Below are 10,641 nucleotides of genomic sequence, written 5' to 3' on the forward strand. Positions count from 1 at the left end.
AATAGGGGCAACTGTCATACCCCGATTTTGCTCCTGAATTTTTCATGTTTGTTTGGCATGTTTGGCCTAACCTTGCTTTGGTTTTACATGAGGATTGGTTTTGATTCAAAGTCAGGGTGTTGTGATTGTGGATACCTCTATGGTCTGGGTCATCTAAACGATCAAGCTTCTTGTGTTTCGAGCCACTTGCTAGTCATGTTATTGGTTCATGGATACTGTGTCAAAACCCTGACCTTATGGTCTCAGTTCATGGCCTTGTTCATGTGCATTATCAGTCATGTTCTTTTCAAAGTCAAATATTCAAGTCATAAGGCAAAACAAGTTGGAAACCAACTTCAAACCATTTTGTTAATCCATTTCAATTTTATTACATTTGATTCCATACAAAAATACACAAAAATTGACACTTTGACCAACAGTTGACTTTTTGGTCAACTTTGACCAAAGTCACCCAAAATCCAAATACCCTAAATTTCACCATGATTATCAATACATTGTCCATTTACAAAGAAAGTGCCAAGAAAATGAGTTTGGACCATTTGTTGACTTTGGTCAACAGTTGACTTTTTGGTCAACTTTGACCAAAGTCAACCCTAAAATTCTGAAGCCCTGATTTCCCAAACTTGGACATAATCCCATGTTACTTTGCCTTGATTAATCATCCAGTAGACATGTTGATTGTGCTTTCACCTTGTTGCTTCGCTCACAAGTAACCTTGCAAATGCCTTGACCACTATCACAAACCTACAAAGCACAAGCCATGAAGTACTGGTTTAGGCTTGCAGAACAACACAATCTGCAGCATGACAGCAGTTCATCCATGTCGATAATAAAATCCTACAGCAAGGTAAGTATTGGCAGCACATCAACCACAACAAGATGCAATGCTCATGTTGATGTTGCATGCCTAAGATGGCATTCATCTGCAAAATGCATGGCAACCTGAAATAAAATCAACAGAAAATCAGATGGGATTTGCTTGCATTAGCTCAATGGAGTTCCACCTGCATCATGTTGCAGCAGACCTATAAAAAACCATCCTTGAACAATCAGCATAGCAGTAGGCCACATCAACAAGTTATGGAACATCAATTGCTGGCTTTTTCAATGTATATTTTTCTGTTAGAGATTCAAACCATACATTCAAATTTCAATCATACTTCTTGCTCAACCAAGTTACAATACCAATGTCACATTACATACGTCACTACGATATGACCTATTGAAATACTCTAAACAAAAAATACAAATCCAATTCAAATTAACATAACAGCAGTAGTGGGAACAAATGGATCTCTAACTTACCGGTTGAATTTGGATGGCTTTCCTGCCATTGCTTGGGCAGTCACCTATTTTGCAGAGATTGAAGATTTGAGTCCAATTGAATCTAGTTGCTGTCGGCCGCCTTCTGAGTGTGGATATCCTGCTGTAAATGCATCTTACTATGACTTGAGCTTTCATCCAGTTAGTCCTAACCATGACTGCAAGCGGTACAAAAAAATTCTCGAGCTTTCAAATGCTATTGTTGTGATTCTTGCAAGGCCGGCGTGGCGCAATACATGAAAACTGAGTGGAGAGTTGTTGCGATATTCAATGTCGTATTATTTTCTGTTTTGTCTATCATATACTTTGTTGGATGCTATGCGAGACGAAGTGCGGCAAGGAGCCAAGCTAAGCATTGAAGAAGAATCTATATACGCATGCATCCATGAACTGCTTTTGAATTTTGTTGGAAGAGAAAAAAAAGATCAGTGTCTGCAGCTAAAGATGAACTTGTGAAATTCATATTAGTTTTAGGGTCTCTCGGTGTGATTACTTGTATATTTCTTCGTGAACACCAGTTGCTACTCCACATAGCCACCAAATAATAAGCTGTAGCAGCACCACAGTCAAATGAGCCTACAACTTTGCAACCAATCCAACCTGCACATGATTGAATCTTGACGTGATGACATTTTCCGTAATCTTAAGAACATTTCACCAAGTAAGCTTGGTGTATCACCCTTCAAATATGGAACAGAAACCGCCAATCTGGACCACAACCCCAACAGGTAGTATACACTGTTGCTAGCCCACTGCCATGACTGCAAAGATTTAAGAGTGAACTCTGTAACCAAAAGTATCCAATTGTTATAACCTTCCATGTTAACTAGCTTTGACAATTGGTAATTCACTCTAAACTGACCAAGAAGGCGAAAAACTCATGTACTGCTACTGCACTGCTACATGGAACAACAACGTTCGTTGCGGTTATTCAATCATAACACGGTCAGTGAAAATGCAGCTTTGAACATACCCAACATGGGAAGCAAAACGATCCTCTTTATTTCCCTTAAATTGTGTGATTGAAATGAGGTTTTAAAGGGACATGCTAAAGGTCCATCAGTTATGATTCTATTTGGGAAGTAACTGTATCGCTTCTCATAAATCTGGAAAACTGGTTACTATGGATATCCCTTTGCCCTTAAAGAACTCCGATGGCTCAATTGCTCCTGTAAAAAAAAAAAAGAGTTAGGAATATCCGAAGAAGAAAGTTCGAAGCTGCTGTCTCATTTCAAAGTGATCCTGATGTTGTTATTGCAAAACTGTCTAGTGGCATGGCTGTCATACAGGTTGGTGCACAAACTGAGACAAAACTCTAGGAAAAGAAATTGAGAGTTGAAGACGCTTTTAATGCTACAAAGGCAGCTGTTGAAGAGGGTATTGTAGTTGGTGGTGGATGCACTTTGCTCAGACTTTCCTCCAAGGTGGATGCAACCAAGAGCTACTCCGCAGGGAACCACCGAACCTGCGGAAACAGAACGAGTTTAAGGAAATGCGTTAATTTGCCGGTTTACCGATGGAATTCGCCCATGATGGAATAGGCATCAAACTAGAGTAGTGATCAAAACTGAAACCGCTTTCGGAAGCTTACCATTTGTTATGACGTGAGCTGCCTCAAACCGGTACGCAATTGAGCGTTGTAGTCGGCACCGATCCTGCAGCATTGCCAACAATTTGCATCAAGTTCCCCACCAGCTGAAAAATTTGAATACCAAGCAGAGTTTAGTCGGCTCATGGACCTTATTGTTAACAGTTTATACAGTAACAAGGAAGTGTTTCTCAGGGAACTTATCAGTAATGCAAGTGATGCCTTGGATAAGCTGCGATTTTTTAGTGTTACAGAGCTTGACCTGATGAAGGATGCAATTGATTTTGATATCCGAATTCAAGCTGATAAGGATAATGGGGATCATCACTATCACTGATACAGGCATTGGTATGACTAAGCAAGAACTAGTTGACTGTCTTGGAACTATTGCTCAAAGTGGAACTTCAAGTTTTCATTTGAGAAGTGTACGTATTACTTTGAGATTGCTGTGGCATTGGCTGTGGCTGCTATTCCGGAGGGATTGCCCGCTGTCATCACGACTTGCCTTGCACTTGGTACTTGCAAAATGACCCAGAAGAATGCCCTGGTTCGGAAACTACCTAGTGTCGAAACTCTGGGTTGTACAACTGTGATTTGCTCTGATAAAAACTGGTACATTGACAACAAACCGGATGGCTGTTTCAAAACTAGTAGCTAGTGGCCCTAATGTAGATACCCTGCGAGCCTCTAAGGTGGAAGGAACTACGTATAATCCATCTGATGGTCAAATAGAGAATTTTGCCAGCTGGTCGATTGGATGCTAATCTTCAGATGATAGCGAAAATTGCTGCTGTTTGTAATGATGCCGGAGTGTCACAGTCAGAGCATAAGTTTGTTGCCCATGGAATGCCTACTGAAGCAGCTTTGAAGGTTTTGGTAGAGAAGATGGGCCTTCCTGAAGGATCCAAGGATGTACAATCAGGAAGCAAAAATACCATCCTGCATTAAGTCCCAATGAAGGCAGAAGCAGATATGTTGAACCAGCCCAGTCATTGAACCTACATAAACAAAACCAACCAGAAGCATCAATGCATAATTCATGAATGTGTGTGTCAATGACCAATCTACCGTGAACACAAGTCAAGCCATATCGAACCAAATGGAGTTAACCCCTGCTGTACCTGCATCAACCATCAACTGCTATAGCAACAACCAACAATCTGCATCGACAAGTCCAAATCAAGACCATATCCTGCTACTTCATGAAGCAGACCATGACAGAGATGTGTATGTTCCATTCAAGACCCTGGCAGCAGTTCATGCACAAACAAGTTAAAGTCATGACAAAACACAAGTTGTCACTACAATATGTTACCAACATCCACAACCTCCTTGTAACCAATTTTCACTGCGGTAAAAAATGAACAAAGGGGGAAACACATTAATCAGTCAATTTGCAAAACCTAAAGTGCAAAACCATTAACCAACAGTCAGAGGGCAAAGTCAAAAAAACATCCCAAATTGATATGAGGTCAAAGCAGAGAAGAAAGGATACCTTTTCTTGAATCTAACATGGATAGGGTGATTATGTGTCTGAGCATCCAAAGTGCTTTGCAGAAACACTCCTTTTGAACAGCAAAGACCCCATTGGAAACCCTAATACATAGAATATAAAAGGAGAAGGAGAGAAATCAGTGAGGGACAAAAAAAAAACCCTAATTTCTAAAGAGTGAGAGGCGGCCACTGAACACAGAGAGCTGGAGGCAAAAATCTGAAGCAGAGGAACCCTAAAATCCCAAAATCAATTACCTGGAGGCCAGCTTCTTCGCGTCCTTCACCATCGCCGCCGTGACGCTTTGTGAGTACTTCTTTTTCTTTCTTTTTTATCTTTCTCATGTGCTTGCTGTTGGAAATATTGTGAGAGCTGAGAGTGATTGAGAGGGGTTCGTTGAGAGCGTGAGAGGGTTTTGTTGATGTCATAAGAAGGATGAGTTTCGAGTGCGTGAGATTACCATTGCTAGCTAAGGTTGAGTTCGCAAGGTGAGAGAGAGTGAGGAGGACGATGAAGCTGTTTCTCTGCTGTTTCCATTTTCTCTTTTTTTCTTTTATTATTATTATTTACTTTTTATTTATTTAGCTTATTTTGTTTTTTAACAGAGAGAAAAAAAACCATAAAAATGTTTATTTTGTTTTTTTTTATTTTTTTAAATCTTTTTTTTAGCCCGGTTCATATATTTAACATAGTATATCAGTAGCAAATATTGTTGAGTGGTCTAGTGGAAAGAAGTTAGTTTCATAGTATTAAATGGAGAGGGTTCAATACTCATATGTGGAACTTTTTGCTTTTATTTGCTTTTATTTGATCTTATTTTCCTTTAGTATTTTGTTAATGTCCTTTTTATGTTTATTATAATTTCATTTGTTAATAATGCATAGTTGTTGTATTTTAATTTAGTTCAAAAACCATTTTTTTTTTTTATTAAACTATAAAAATCATACTTTCTCGATTTAATATCGAGCCCATTTTTTTACACCCTTGTAAGTCGATTGCTTTTTAAGCATCGCCATCAACCTCACATAGCTTACTCTTGGGCTTTCTTACAATGAGCCGGTTCCCTTACACTTACACGTTGTTTAATGCTCATTCATTTCTTTTCTTTGATTATTTGATTTGATCACATACTTGTTTAAATATTTTACTTGTGTGATTAACTGTGGCCTACTTGTATGGTGTATGAGGCATATACTTATATTGCTTGATTGCCATGTCAATCCCCATTCATAACAAATGTATCCCTCTCCCATGAAATGTATAATATTCTTTCATTCTTTATTCATCTGTTAATACAAGAAATAAAATGAACACCCGATAACCATTTCAAAACAAGACCAAAACCTCGATCCAACGTCGAGTAATCATTTTCCAAAACCTAACAGAACCAGCACGTATTCATCCACCCTTTTGTAAGTCGATTGCTTTATGCATCGCCATCAACCTTGTAAGTCGATTGCTTCGTGCATCGCCATCTACCCTTATCCCTAACGCTTCTCCTCGCTCCATTCGTCGATTCTTGTTCCGATTAGGTAGCACCCATTAGATAGAACCCTTTGTATGATAACATAGGTAGGATTCCCATATCTTTTTGTATGATAACATAGGTAGGAGTCCCATATTCTTTGCATGCCAACATTAGGTAGATATTCCCATTTGTAAATCCTAACACTTAAGTACACATTGCATGACAACTCTAGGGCAGAGCTTCCCCCACTTCTAGACCTTTCCGAGCGTCTCCGATCTTGTGGCATGTAGTCCGTTCTATTGCAAAGAGGTAACTGCCTAAGACTCGATTCAGCGAGCTGCGACACCTACTGCTAGGATGTGAACACATCGCCCACTCTCCTTTGACACAACTGGTGTCCTCATTTCTAAGTCCATATTCAGATGGCAACCCCTATGTAGGGGAACTACGTCGCCCTGATTCTCATACCAGATGAGGTACGTAGGCAGGAGATCGTGCGAGATCTCTCCGGGCACCCTTTTCTTTTTTGCGTGTGTTTCAATCCCCTATGTAGGGGAACTACATCGCCCTGATCCTTGTTCCAGACGAGGTATGTAGGCAGGTGGTCGTGCGAGACCACTCCGGGCACCTTTTTTCCTTTTTGTGTGTGTTTGTTTAACAATTGCTAGGCTCGAGTTCCCGACTCCTTGGCAATCTGTTGTTTGTTGTTCTTGTTGTGTGCTTGGAAGTTGATGTAAGTCCATCGAGTGGCATTCGGGTTCCAGTGTGGGTTTGTTGGGTTCGGATGCTGATGTAAGTCCAGTGATTGGCAGTCGGACTCCACGTTTGCCCTTTTGTGTGTGTTTTGGTTCGGATGCTGATGTAAGTCCAGTGATTGGCAGTCGGGCTCCATGTTTGCCACCTTTTTGTGTGTAGGTGCCATGTTCAGATGGCAATCCCTATGTGGCCGAACTACGGCAACTCTGATTCTCATGTTCAGATGAGATACGTAGGCACAAGATGCGATGTCTTGCCGAGTTTGACTAACGACTAACAACTAATCCTTGTTCGCTTTCGCCTTTGTTGCGATCCTTTCTCTCGCCCTCGTTGCGATCGAGACATTCCCTTTCTCTTGCCCTAGTTGCAATCGAGACTTTTGTTCCCGTTAGTGTAGCTGAACTACGTTTTGCTCTGATTCTCATTCCCGATGAGATACGTAGGCATAAGACGCGACGTCTTAGCGAGCACACTCCTCTTTAACCCATAGGTAGCCGAGCTACGAAGACTCTGATTCTCATATTCAGATGAGATACGTATGCAGTGGATGCGACATCCGTGCGAGTCATTTTCTTTGACCCTCTCTTTTAGTAAATAGTACATTAGATAAACATACACCCTTTAGACAAGAACAAACAAGAGTGGATCCCGTAGAGTACTACGGATGCGTAGGGGTGCTAATACCTTCCCTTCGCATAATCGACTCCCGAACCCAAGATTTGGTTGCGAGACCTTGTCTTTTCCTTTCCTTTCTCTTCAGGTTTACTTCGAGCGTTTCCTTTCCCTCCTTTGGGATAAATAACGCACGGTGGCGACTCTTCTGTTTTCTTTCTCGCCGGTTGTTTTTTCGCAGACCGTATTTTTCGGGTTGCGACAGGAACCCAAGTTGACTAGCTCAATCTGCTCTTCAAATGGTTGAATAATCTTTTCATCTTGCTCAAGAAGACGAGATAACTCCTCACTTACTTCCACATCACTTTCCTCCTCGTCCTCAAACACAGGGAATTCAAAATTTGGAGAAGGAGAAGGATCATTGCATTCAATGGGGTTAGGAACCAACCTGCATAATGATTTGATATTTTGATTTTAGAGAAGTGAATTTGTAACCAAATATTATGCAAATGGACAATTATATTAATTATTTATGTTTTTTGGTGATTACCATTTTCAGAATAAAGCAAAAATTAAAAATAAACATCAAAGATGTGGATAAATATAATTAATTTTATTGATGATCAATTTAAAATGCCCAAACAATGTTCACTTCTCCCTTAGGCATAGGAGAAAGATTTTAAAATATAAAAGCAATTACTTAGATCGATGCAAAATAATAGGAATATCAACGGCAGTCCAATTGTTGCATGTCCTTCCATGCGTAACAAATTTGGTGTAGTCTTCCACTTCACTATCCTCTAGCACAACAACTCAGTGTTGTTCATTGCCACGAATGAACCCTCCGCTACGGAAGCTAAGTTGCATATCCTCATATCTAACAGCTGACGAGCCTTTCTGGAACACCAAGCCAGTTCTGCCTTTGTTGTCGGAGACCTCTACCATGTGCCCCCACTGATCAACAGGACATTCTTCAACAATCTTTTGAGCATCTTTCAGAGAGGACATAGATGCCCCAACTCTCTTCTCAGCAGCAATAGATAAGGCTTGGAACAGAGTTCCAACCTCATCCTTAGCTTCCACATATGAGAAAGATGACAGATGGCTAACCAATAACGCCTTCTCTCCTCCCATAATCACTAGCTTGCCATTCTTGACAAATTTGAGCTTCTGGTGCAGAGTGGAGGTAACAACCCCTGCTTCGTGAATCCATGCCCTTACCAATAAGCAACTGTAGGCCGGGTGGATATCCATTACTTGGAAATTAATCTAAAAATCACTCGGACCTATCTTGACTGGAAGGTCCACTTCGCCAATAACCGTTTTGCGCGAGCCATCGAAGGCTTTGACAATTACCCCACTATACCTCATGGGAGCTCCTTGGTACGATAACTTTGACAAAGTTGACTTCGGAAGCACATTGAGTGACGAACCGGTGTCAACAAGAACATTTGACAAAGCATCTTCCTTATAGTTCATCGAAATATGAAAAGCCAGGTTATGATTTCTTTTTTTCCTCAGAGAGTTCTTCGTCACAGAAGCTCAAATTATTGCATGAAGTGATGTTAGCGACAATGTGATCAAATTGATCCACAGTAACATCTTGCTCCACATATGCTTGTTCAAGAACTCTCTGTAGTGCTTCTCTGTGCGCTTCAGAATTCAAAAGCAGAGACAACATTGAAATCTTCGAGGGGGTTTGGAGCAACTGCTCAACCACATTAAATTCACTCCTCTTGATCAATCGGAGTACCTCATCATCATCATTGGCTTTCAAATTGCTGGATTCACCAAACTTATCTTTTGAACAGCCAACTGGATCTACATTAGGTATCTCCACCTTCTTACCAACAATCATTTCCTCTTTACTTTCTGGGACAACTGGCCCAAACACTCGACCACTGCGGGTCACCTTCGTAACGTCAACAATGCTCACCACTGAACTAGTCGTAGGTAACGGGACCTCTTGACCATTCTTCGACATTGTAGAATTATACTAGTACGATACAGCCTTATCAGATGCATACGGGACAGGGCCCGCTAACCGTATTACCAACGACGATATTGATCTTTGACTGACATTCTTGCTATTACTGCTATCATACTGGATTACCAACCGCTCTTGTTGCTTGAAAACGGGCACTATGACATTGACATCGTCATCTTCATGACGGGATTGACAAATTTGGATCATGCCTTCATCCATCATACGCTGGATGTCCCTTTTCACCACAACACACCCTCTTGGGTTCACGCTACAAACAACACAACCATCATGGTCATGTTCACAGTCACTCACCATACAGATGTCCTTGTGTATCGGCACCAAGGCTCCGCAGATAAAACGCACATAAAAAACTTTGTATTCACTAGGACAATCGTCCACCATATTCACTGAAGAGTTCCCATGAGCAGGCAAAGGGTTTGCTTTCACATTCGGCGCGCGGTCCTCAAAGGACACCATACCACTCTTCATGAGCTTTTGGACCTCATATTTCAACGGATAACAGTTTTCAATGTCATGCCCAATTGCACCTTGGTGAAAAGCACAATGAAGCTCAAGTTTATACCACTAGGGAAGTGGTTCTGGGATCTGCGGTGGGTTCCTTGGTTGAATCAAGTTCTTGAGGACCAAGGACGGATACAACTCTGTATATGACATAGGAATCGGGTCGAAAGAGACCTTCTTCCTCTCAAAATTCTGCTGATGCTGGTTGTTGATATTGTTGTTGTTGTAGGTGTTCGTTCTTTATTGCGGTTGTTGTTGTTGACGTTGATGTTGATGTTGTTGTTGTTGAATTGGTGTTGTTTGCTAATTAGAAAATATCGGAATCACTGATGACACTTGATGATGATGATGTTGACGGGGTGGTGGATTTCTTCTGATCTGAGGCCTCCTCTGCCTCCCACCGGAAATTGCATTGGTTTCACTATCCTTCCTCATGCTGAAACTACTGCCATACTTCTTACTCGTTGACGCCTCATCTCTTGACAAACGTCCTTCACGGACCCCCTCTTCAAGTCTCATCCCCATGTTTACCATTTCGGTAAAATCACTGGGGGCACTAGCGATCATGCGTTCATAATAGAATGAACTCAGGGTTTTTAGAAAGATCTTCGTCATCTCTTTCTCCTCCAAAGGAGGAGTGATCTGGGCAGCCAACTCCCTCCATCTCTACGCATACTCTTTGAATGTCTCCTTATCTTTCTGAGACATAGACCTCAATTGGTCTCTATCTGGTGCCATGTCCACATTGCACTTGTATTACTTCACAAAAGCCTCTCCCAAGTCGTTGAAAGTGTGAATGCTTGCACTATCTAACCCCATATACCAACGGAGTGCAGCACCGGTCAGGCTATCCTGGAAGTAGTGAATAAGCAATTGGTCATTATCTGTTTGAG

At 41.2% G+C, this 10,641-nt stretch overlaps 1 long non-coding RNA gene across 8 annotated transcripts; it reads right to left on the reverse strand.

Annotated features, from left to right (window-relative positions):
- Positions 1–322: 322 nt before the first annotated feature.
- Positions 323–4,933, reverse strand: LOC127105919 (uncharacterized). 8 transcript variants are annotated; one of them, XR_007795176.1, is made up of 7 exons: positions 4,661–4,933; positions 4,407–4,507; positions 4,033–4,157; positions 3,063–3,909; positions 2,915–2,978; positions 1,306–2,788; positions 323–942 (listed from the first exon to the last, which is right to left on the reverse strand). It is a non-coding gene; the product is annotated as an uncharacterized LOC127105919 (long non-coding RNA). The 8 variants fall into 8 exon arrangements; XR_007795173.1 differs by having other exon boundaries at positions 1,306–2,492; positions 2,611–2,788; positions 2,915–3,909; XR_007795177.1 differs by having other exon boundaries at positions 1,306–2,084; positions 2,186–2,788; positions 2,915–3,909.
- Positions 4,934–10,641: the final 5,708 nt, after the last annotated feature.

The sequence above is a fragment of the Lathyrus oleraceus genome, chromosome 7, assembly GCF_024323335.1.
Source record: "Lathyrus oleraceus cultivar Zhongwan6 chromosome 7, CAAS_Psat_ZW6_1.0, whole genome shotgun sequence".
Lineage (NCBI taxonomy): Eukaryota > Viridiplantae > Streptophyta > Magnoliopsida > Fabales > Fabaceae > Lathyrus > Lathyrus oleraceus.